Source organism: Primulina eburnea, chromosome 3, assembly GCF_022965805.1.
Source record: "Primulina eburnea isolate SZY01 chromosome 3, ASM2296580v1, whole genome shotgun sequence".
In the NCBI taxonomy this organism is placed as follows: domain Eukaryota; kingdom Viridiplantae; phylum Streptophyta; class Magnoliopsida; order Lamiales; family Gesneriaceae; genus Primulina; species Primulina eburnea.
The window spans coordinates 41,418,114-41,428,021 of NC_133103.1; the positions used below are offsets into that span (position 1 = coordinate 41,418,114).

Consider the following 9,908-nt stretch of genomic DNA (forward strand, 5'->3'; position numbering starts at 1 on the left):
CAAATTATAAATATTGTCAAGGCTTGAGGATTTATTCTTGGTTTATGTAATATTGTTTAACTAAAAGTGAAACAAAAGAAACTACCATAAATAATGGTTCCAAGAAAATTAAACACACACATAATCTAATATAGTTCCCACTATAGAAAATACCGAATGAACCGATATTTTATATATGGTACCTATGATTATAATTATAACTATATAAATAAATAATTGCATAAATTAAATGTTAAATTAAATCATTATATTTCATTTAGAACAACCGGCAGAGCCACGCTATTGCCTAAATGAAATATATTGATTTAATAAGTTAGTTGCGGTAAAGTAAAAGTTAGTTGCAATAAAGTAAATGTTAGTTGCGGAAAAGTAAAAGTTAGTTGCAAGAAAGTAAATGTTAGATGCGAAAAATAAAAGTTAGTTGCGAAAAAGTAAATGTTAGATTGTTAGATGTTAGTATTAAGTCATAATATTTCATTTAGAACAACCGGCAGAGCCACGCTATCGCCAAAATGAAATATTATGATATTATTATATAAATATACATATATATATATCTATATATATATAATAATAAGTGATGAAATATTTATTTTATCAAAATTAAACAACAAATCAAGATAACCACTTTAATGGTATCAAGCATTTGATGTAAATTGATAACAACAAATAATTCATTTTTATACCTACAATAAAAATAAGTTAGCTAAATGAAAAGAGATAAAGAAATAATATACAAAATATAAACAATCTTACTTCACCAAGAATGCATCCTCTTCACCTTGACATAATAGATTTAGCTTGCCATGAACTTACTTTTGATCAACACTAAAATATCACTCATAGTTGAGAAAATGAAAGAAAATATATTTAAACTTAGAACTTTGATACACACTCACACTATATTTTACAATGAGATAGAATGATTCTCAAGCTAGCACAAGGCCTCTATTTATAGGCCAAATGAGAGAAAGAGTCAAAAATTCTATTAATGCCATGTAGTTGTAATAGTATTCTTTGTCTCCTCAACTCCAATTCCATGTCCCTTCTTTCAATGCCTTGTTTCACGACTTTTCTCACCACTTTGACTCTGATTAAGGCCACAAACATGTGGGGAATTTTGTGTAGATGAGTTTGGCCACTTGATTCACCTCATTTGGATAAATATTGAAATAGTTATGAATTTTTTACTAAATGATGGTCATAGTAAAAGTAAATGTGTCCTCCTTTTGATCTTTGCACAATTTGATCATCTTAATGAGCTTTTTAGGCAATCATGTCTTCTGCAAAGTTGTAAATAACTTCTCAAGGATTCCAACCATGTTTGAGTCACCTCCATTTGAATTTTCTAGCTTGAGTTATCATTATTTTACCAACACGTAAAAAACCTGAAAATAAAACAAATTTGGTAAGACATTTAAATATAAACAAACAATACTAAAATAACATAATTTATAATTTTAATGAAACTTAAAATTTTAAAATACAGGTTTTAACATATATAAATTATTAATTTTAAGTTTCATCACACCCCCACACTATCTTATTACTAGTCCCTTAGTAATAAAATTTATCGGAAAGTCACAACCTAGATTCTTTATTCCTTTTATATATTCAAATACAAACATATTCATTAAAAACAAAATCATATACCGATTTATATATATATATATTCGTTTAATATAATAATATATAATTAGATGTGTTTTTATTCTTATTTTCACATAATATATAAAGTAACAATATATATATATATATATAATTTTTAAATTTCTAAAAAATTTATAATAATATAGTCAAAAAGATAATTCACACCACCCACCATAACATGTATAATATCAAGAATATTATTGTAAAAGCCTCAACTCCATATAATCTTTCAGGTCAAAATGTTTACGGAATAGCTAGTTTTCACTCATGGAGTTGGAATGAATATTAACTCTCATCGAAAAAGGCCAAGTATTAAAGCAGACAATTAATTAAACTAATATTGAAAACAAAATAGGAAAATTTACAAAGAATAAAATCCCCTTTTTTTTTTTTTCTTTTTTCTTTTTTTTGTTATTGTTTTTTTTTTTTTTTTTTTTTTTAAATAACGTGACTGCAAAATTTTACAATAACATAAAATTTTCTATCCAAACATTCTACCATAAATATATATATATGTATATATATAAACATTTATATAACGGATACATCCGATTTCCTTTGAAACTTATCTAGCACAAACAAATCTTCTTTTTTTTTTTTTTTTTTTTTTTTTTTTTTTTTTGAGAACATTGATTGATGTTTTTAGAACACATTGATAGTACATCAATCAAATCTAAAAAAAATTTACACTGAATAAAGTATTTTGCAGTCCGTTATTTATTTACTTCTTTTTTTTTTTTCAATAAATATTTTTTTTTAGGGGATTTATATTCTTGTAATAAACCATTTTTTAATAATCAATAAAAGTTTATTAATTGTTTTCTCATTTCTCACCACTCACTCACAAAAGATGTGTGAGTATATATTATACTTTTACAAAAGAATTCTTTCAATTATACATGTTAACAACCATACAAACCATATCTTTTAACTATATTCTCATAAAAATTTTAGAAATTATTTTATTTGAAAACACACACAATTATATACATATATGTAAATAAATAAACACATCTATTATATATTTTATATTAATTGATCAAAATATATATGTATATAAATTGGTACATATGAAAACTAATTTTTCTTGTAGTCTGTAATTTGAATATAATGAATATTAAAATCTAGTGTATTGCGATTTTCCGATAATTATTAACTAATGTGTCTCAGGTGCATTTTACTGACACCTTACTCGACATTGAACTAAAAAGTATTATTATTATTATTACATATTTTTATTTTTTATATAATAAAAAAAACTAAGAAGAGAAGAAGAAGAAGAAGAAGAAGAAGAAGAAATTATTCATACCTTAAAAAAAAAAAAAACATTAAAAACATACCGTTGAATCGCAAGTTTAGCATCACATGAATTTTCTTTTCTTACTCTTGGATGTTGGCCAATTAAGTTGAGATAAGAATGGATCTGGTTCATGACTAAATCCTTGCAGTAAATCAATAAGTTCACCTTCACTTGTAGCAGAAACTAACATCCTTCGCGAAGCTAATGAAATAAATCCCTGTTCCACAACATCATCAAGAAACGATAACAGTTTATCATAATAATTGTTAACATTTAACAAACCAATTGGCTTATTGTGGATATTTAATTGTGCCCAACAAACAGTATGAAATATTTCTTCCAAAGTACCGAAACCTCCTGGCAGAGCAATGAAAGCATCTGAATGTTCAATCATTTGAGTAATTCGTTCATACATGTTGTCCACTTGCATTTCTTCTCCTATTGTTGGTCTTGTAAGATTGGCTAAAGTAATCGGAATAATGCCTAAGACTTCACTTCCACCTGCATGCGCAGCTTTTGCAACTTTTCCCATGAGGCCAACTTCACCACCACCATATACCAAATGAATCTTTCTTTTAGCAAGTGTTATTCCAAGCTTTTCTGCTACATCTTCATAAATTGAATCTTTTCCTGCACTAGATCCACAAAATACACAAATATTTTTGATTTTACTTACCGTGGACGTTGACATGTTGAGAAATATGTTTTCTGTAATTGTTAGATCACAGCATATGAATTTATAAACGTAACATGCCAAAAGTCAATATTTGAACAGGAAATTATTATTATTAAAAGAAAATAAAAATGACAAAATTAAAACAAATATATACAGCGTAGTTGTGATTGTGGCTCACATCTTCCTCTGATTTTACGTTCAGTAACGGCTTCAACGCCTTCTATGAGTCGAGGATATGCTTCCCATCCAATTTTCTTATAAATTGGCAAACAGGGTCTTTTAACGTCAGATTCCCAAGACGAAATTGTGTATATTTTTACTTATCTAAATAGATATGCGTTACTACAGTAGGATCTTTGTAAGGCTGATTCCACCGTCCATATTGATATTCCTCCTGTTAAAATTGCCACCATAGTTTAAGAAGTTCATTTTGCACGTACCCACTAGAATGCGTATCAAGAACCTCTAGAAAATTATCCAAAGGCTCTTTACTCAGACCATTCTTAATGAATAAAATTTTATCTTCTCTATTCATTGATGTCATTCCAACATTTTTGCAATTTCCTTTACAAGTCCACCTTGCACATTTATGACATCCACCTATACGTTTAGCTCTTCGCTTTTTGGCATATGTGCTTTTACCAAATCCTGGCATATGTCTTATTATTAATTCACTTGCTTCCCCAACCAATCGGACTTTTGCTTCAATTATCAAACGGATATCATCCGGTATGCCATATAACATCATCAACCTTAGCCGCTCACATCTAGCTTTATAAATTTTTTTCAACGCATTATCAGGTAAACAAGCAAAATATTTACGAAGATTCATAATACACACATCCATATTATTATTATTATATATATTTCAATTATTTTGGGAAAACTGAAGAAACCGACTTAAACAGTCACGGAGTACCGTTATCCGCCACTTAACCGAGAAATGAACTAGAATCTGCAAAACAAAATGAAAATATCAAACAGCTATTGTGGATCATATAAAGGCATAAACTCATCATTAAGAATTTCATTTTCTATAAAAGGCTTAAGTCTTTGCCCATTAACTTTAAACACGTCATTATTTTTAGGATTTTCAATATCAACAGTACCATGAGGATAAACAAATTTGACTATAAATGGTCCTGACCACCTCGATCTTAGTTTACCTGGAAATAAATGCAAACGAGAATTATAAAGCAAAACTTTTTGTCCAATTTCAAATGACTTTCTCATAATATTTTTATCATGAAAGGCTTTTGTTTTATCTTTATAAATCTTTGAATTTTCATATGCATCATTTCTTAATTCTTCAAGTTCATTTATTTGCAATTTTCTTAATTTAGATGCATCATCTAAATTAGTATTAAATGCTTTAATTGCCCAATAAGCTTTATGTTCTAGTTCAACCGGTAAATGACAATGCTTACCAAAAACTAACCTATATGGTGACATCCCTAATGATGTTTTAAATGCAGTTCGATATGCCCATAATGCATCAGTTAATCTTAAAGACCAATCTTTTCGATTTGGATTAACTGTTTTTTCTAAAATTTGTTTTATTTCTCTATTTGCTAGTTCAACTTGACCATTACTTTGAGGATGATATGGGGTAGAAACTTTATGTGTAATGCCATATTTTCTTAACAAAGAAGAAAATGATTTATTTATAAAATGACTTCACCCATCACTAATTATTGCTCTAGGTATTCCTAATCGACTAAAAATATTTTCTTTTAAAAATTTTATAACAACTTTATGATCATTAGTTCTACATGCAATCGCTTCAATCCATTTTGAAACATAATCAACAGCGACTAAAATGTACTTATATCCAAAAGATAATGGAAATGGACCCATAAAATCTATCCCCCAACTATCAAATATTTCAATAATTATGATTGGATTTAAAGGCATCATGTTTCGTTTTGAAATTGATCCCATCTTCTGACAATTTTCACAAGATTTGCAAAATAAATGCGTATCTTTGAATAAAGACGGCCAATAAAATCCACATTGTAAGATTTTTGTAGCTGTTTTATTGGATGAAAAATGACCTCCACATGCTTCAGAATGACAAAATTTAATAACATTACTTATTTCATTGTCGGGTATGCATCGTCGAAAAATTTGGTCAGGACAATACTTAAATAAGTAAGGATCATCCCAATAAAATTTTTTAACTTCTATCAAGAATTTATTCTTATCCTGTGAATTCCAATGAGAAGGCATTTTATTTGTCACAAGAAAATTTACAATATTAGCAAACCATGGCATAATAGTAGCATAAAACAACTGATCATCTGGAAAATTTTCATTTATTGGTATTTCATTATGAGATGATTCAGTCATTATTCTAGATAAATAATCGGCTACAACATTTTCTTTTCCTTTTTTATCTTTAATTATAATATCAAATTCTTGTAACAATAAAATCCACCGTATTAATCTTGGCTTAGCATCTTGTTTATTTGATAAATATTTTATGGCAGAATGATCGGTGTAAACAATAGTAGTAGAACCAATTAAATAAGATCGAAACTTATCTAATGCAAATACTACTGAAAGTAATTCTTTTTCAGTAGTTGAATAATTTATTTGGGCACTATTTAAGGTTCTACTAGCATAATAGATTGCATAAGGTTTTCCTTCTTTTCTTTGTCCTAACACAGCTCCTATAGCATAATCACTTGCATCACACATTAATTCAAATGGTAAAGACCAATCTGGAGGTTGTAAAATAGGTGATGTAATTAAAAGATTAATTATTTTTTTAAAAGAATTTTCACATTTTTGAGTCCATTCGAATTGTGTATCTTTTGTTAAAAGATTTGAAATTGGTTTAGATATTATGCTGAAATTTTTTATAAACCTTCTATAAAATCCTGCATGACCCAAGAATGATCGAACTTCTTTGACAGTTTTTGGTGATGTTAAATTAGAAATAACGTCAAATTTGGCTTTATCAACTTCAATTCCTTTTTCAGATATCACATGTCCTAAGACAATCCCAGATTTAACCATATAATGACATTTTTCCCAATTTAAAACAAGATTTTTTTCTTCACATCTTTTTAATACTTTTTCTAGATTTTTAAGACAATTTTCAAATGAGTTTCCAAAAACAGTTATATCATCCATAAAAACTTCTACATATTCTTCAATCATATCACTGAAAATACTTAACATGCATCTTTGAAAAGTAGCCGGAGCATTGCATAAACCAAATGGCATTCTTTTAAATGCAAAAGTTCCGAAAGGACAAGTAAAAGTAGTTTTTTCTTGATCTTCTAATGATATAGGTATTTGATAATACCCCGAATACCCATCAAGAAAACAGTAATAAGAATTTCCTGCTACTTTTTCTAAAATTTGATCTAAAAATGGTAGTGGGAAATGATCTTTTCTAGTTGCATCATTTAATTTTCTATAATCAATACACATACGCCAACTAGATGGAATCCTAGTTTGTAATAACTCTCCTTTTTCATTTTTTATAACAGTGATGCCTGACTTTTTAGGTACTACTTGTGTTGGACTTACCCATTTACTATCTGAGATTGGATAGATAATTCCAGCGTCTAATAGTTTTAATACTTCATTCTTAACAACTTCTTTCATATGTGGATTTAACCTTCTTTGCGGTTGTTGATACGTTTTAGAATTTTCTTCCAAGTGAATTTTATGTATACAAATTAAAGGATTCATACCTTTTATATCTTTCAAAGTCCATCCAATTGCATTTTTATATTTTTTAAGTAATTGAATTAAATCTTCTTCTTGATTTGGTAGAAGAGTGGAAGAAATTACAACAGGAAATGTTTTATTTTGACCAAGAAATACATATTTCAATTCTAATGGTAAAGCTTTTAATTCAAGTTTTATATTATCATCTTCTTTAAAATTATTTTCAGACTCCAAACTTTCTACTGAAAAAACTTCACATTGTTGATTTAAGTTTTCTTCTTGTATATTTTCTTCCACAATTGTTTGAATTTCATTATCATCTTCATTTTCATTTTCATTAATACTTGGTTGTTTACATAAATTAAACACATTAAGTTCTAGAGTCATATTTCCAAAAGACAATTTCATTATTCCATTTCGACAATTAATTAAAGCATTTGAAGTTGCTAGAAATGGTCGTCCCAATATTACTGGAATTTCATTATGTACTTCTATTGGTTGTGTATCCAAAACAATAAAATCTACTGGATATATGAATTTATCAACTTGAACCAACACATCTTCTACAATACCTCTAGGTATTTTGATTGACCTATCCGCCAGTAAAAGAGTAACAGAAGTGGGTTTTAATTCCCCTAAATTAAGTTTTTCATAAACTGAATAAGGAAGTAAATTCACACTTGCTCCCAAATCCAACAAAGCTTTTTTAATTTTATTTTCTCCAATAATACATGAAATTGTTGGACAACCAGGATCTTTATATTTTAAACTAGAATTGTTTTGAAGAATAGAACTTACTTGTTCAGCCAAGAATGCTTTCTTCTTCACATGCAATTTTCTTTTCACAATACATAAGTCTTTTAAAAATTTTGCATAGGAAGGTACTTGTTTAATAGCATCTAATAATGGAATATTTATCTTTACTTGTTTAAAAACTTCATAGATATCAGAATCACTTTTTTGTTTTTTATAATTTGTTAATGCATGAGGAAATGGTGGAGGTTTATTTGAGTCATTTACTATTTTAGATGATTTATCATTCACCATATTATTCTTAGAATTTAAGGTATCATCATTCTCAAAAGTATCAAGATTATCATCCTTACTCTTTGATTTTAAATGATCATTGTTTTCATTAATATATGGATCATTAACTATTTTACCACTTCTAAGGCTAATAACAGATTTTATTTGATCAATTTTTTCATTTTTTAATTCTTGATTTTGATTTTTAGGATTAGGTTGAGGTTGAGATGGAAATTTTCCTTTTTCATGAATATTAAGTGCAGATGCAAATTTCGCAAGAGTTTCTTTCAAATCATTCATAGATTGACTGTTTTGAATATTGATAGACTCTTGCTTTTGGATAAATGCATGAATTACATCTTCAAAGTTTTTTCTTGGAGGTGTAACATAAGGAATATAACCTTGATGATTTTGGTTATTTTGAAAATATTGTTGTGACGGTTGTGCATTATTATCATTCCTCCAACTAAAATTAGGATGATTTTTCCATCCCGGATTATATGATTGTGAAAAAGGATCTAGTATTGGTTTTTTATAATTGTTAACATAATTTGCTTGTTCATGGAGACATTCTTTAAATGAAGGTAATGTTGGACAATCTTTTGTAGCATGATCATGTGTATCACATATATGACAAACAATTTCTTGAATACTTTTTAATTGACCACTCTTTTTCATTTCTAATGACTCAATTTTTCTTGCTAAAGATGCAAGTTTAGCTTGAATATCTACATCATCTTTGAGATTATAGATACCACCCCCATTTGTTGAATTATTGTTTTTAGTTGTTGGTGGTTCTATTGTACCTATATTATCCCAATTTTGAGCATTTTCTGCTAATGAATCCAAATATTCCATAGCTTCATTTGGGTTTTTATCTTCAAAAGTTCCATTACACATGAATTCTATCATTTGCCTATCTTTAGGTATAAGACCTTCATAAAAGTGAGAAACTATTCTCCATGTTTCAAAACCATGATGTGGGCATGTATTAAGTAATTCTTTATATCTATCCCAACATTGATAAAATGTTTCTCCTTGTTTTTGAGAAAAAGTTGTAATTTGTCTTTTAAAAGAGTTTGTTCTATGGGAAGGGAAAAACTTTTTGAGAAATTGTTGTTGCATTTCTTCCCATGATCTTATTGAACTTGATCTTAAATTTTGTAGCCATGTTTTAGCTTTATCTTTTAAAGAAAAAGGGAAAAGCTTTAATCGAACTATATCCATGCTACAATTTTGATCATTATAAGTGTTACAAACTTCCTCAAATTCTCTTAGATGCAAATATGGATTTTCAGAATCTAAGCCATGAAAATTTGGTAAAAGTTGAATAATTTGAGGTTTAAAGTTGAAATTTGATGCGTCAGGAGGAAAAACTAAACAAGATGGGGCACTAGTTCTAATAGGGTTCATATGGTGCCTAAGTGTTCTTAATTGATCATGTTCTTGATTATTATTATTATTATTATTATTATCATTATCTTGATTATTTGAATTATCATCCATGTTTAAATTATTTTCAGATACTCGAATAAGTATACCACTTTTTTTCGACTCCAAACACTCATACAA

At 27.9% G+C, this 9,908-nt stretch overlaps 1 non-coding gene across 1 annotated transcript; it reads left to right on the forward strand.

The window, feature by feature from the left end:
- The first annotated feature begins 9,306 nt into the window (after positions 1-9,306).
- On the forward strand, positions 9,307-9,417 carry LOC140828750 (small nucleolar RNA R71). The gene has a single exon (XR_012117316.1). It is a non-coding gene; the product is annotated as a small nucleolar RNA R71 (small nucleolar RNA).
- The last annotated feature ends 491 nt before the right edge of the window (positions 9,418-9,908 follow it).